Here is a 497-nt window from a genome sequence, read left to right on the forward strand (position 1 = left end):
AGCCCAGAAGGGTGAACAGGTCAGAACATCGCGGTGCCACACACCCACTCTCTTGGTGCGTGATGGCCCTGAACATGATGCTGGCCTGGGTCCTGGCTAAATAAACCCAAGGTTAGCAAAGAGCAGAGCCCATAGCAACCAGTTTGTTTTACTGACCATCTGAGACGTGTGGCGGAATAAAGGGTGATCTGCACGCTGAGAAACCGCATCAGCACTTGCCACCACGCTGTCGTCAGTGCTGTGGTGCAGGGTCCACCCCACCAGGCAGCATTCGACCCCACAGGTCCAGGGGCGAGCAGGCAGGCAGGAGGTGACCCCTGTGACTGTCACCTGCACATCTTTTCTCCATGGCAGCCCTGTTCCCTTTTCCCTGCCTCCCTGCCACCAGGCCACTGCTGGAGACAGAACAACGAGCTCCATCATCTCTGCCATGGTCTGAAGACCTGCAGCTGGGTCCTGGAGAATGCCTCTGGGTCCTGGCTCTTTGGGCAGCTGCA

Source organism: Buceros rhinoceros, unplaced genomic scaffold (assembly GCF_000710305.1).
Source record: "Buceros rhinoceros silvestris isolate BGI_N320 unplaced genomic scaffold, ASM71030v1 scaffold30408, whole genome shotgun sequence".
NCBI lineage: Eukaryota > Metazoa > Chordata > Aves > Bucerotiformes > Bucerotidae > Buceros > Buceros rhinoceros.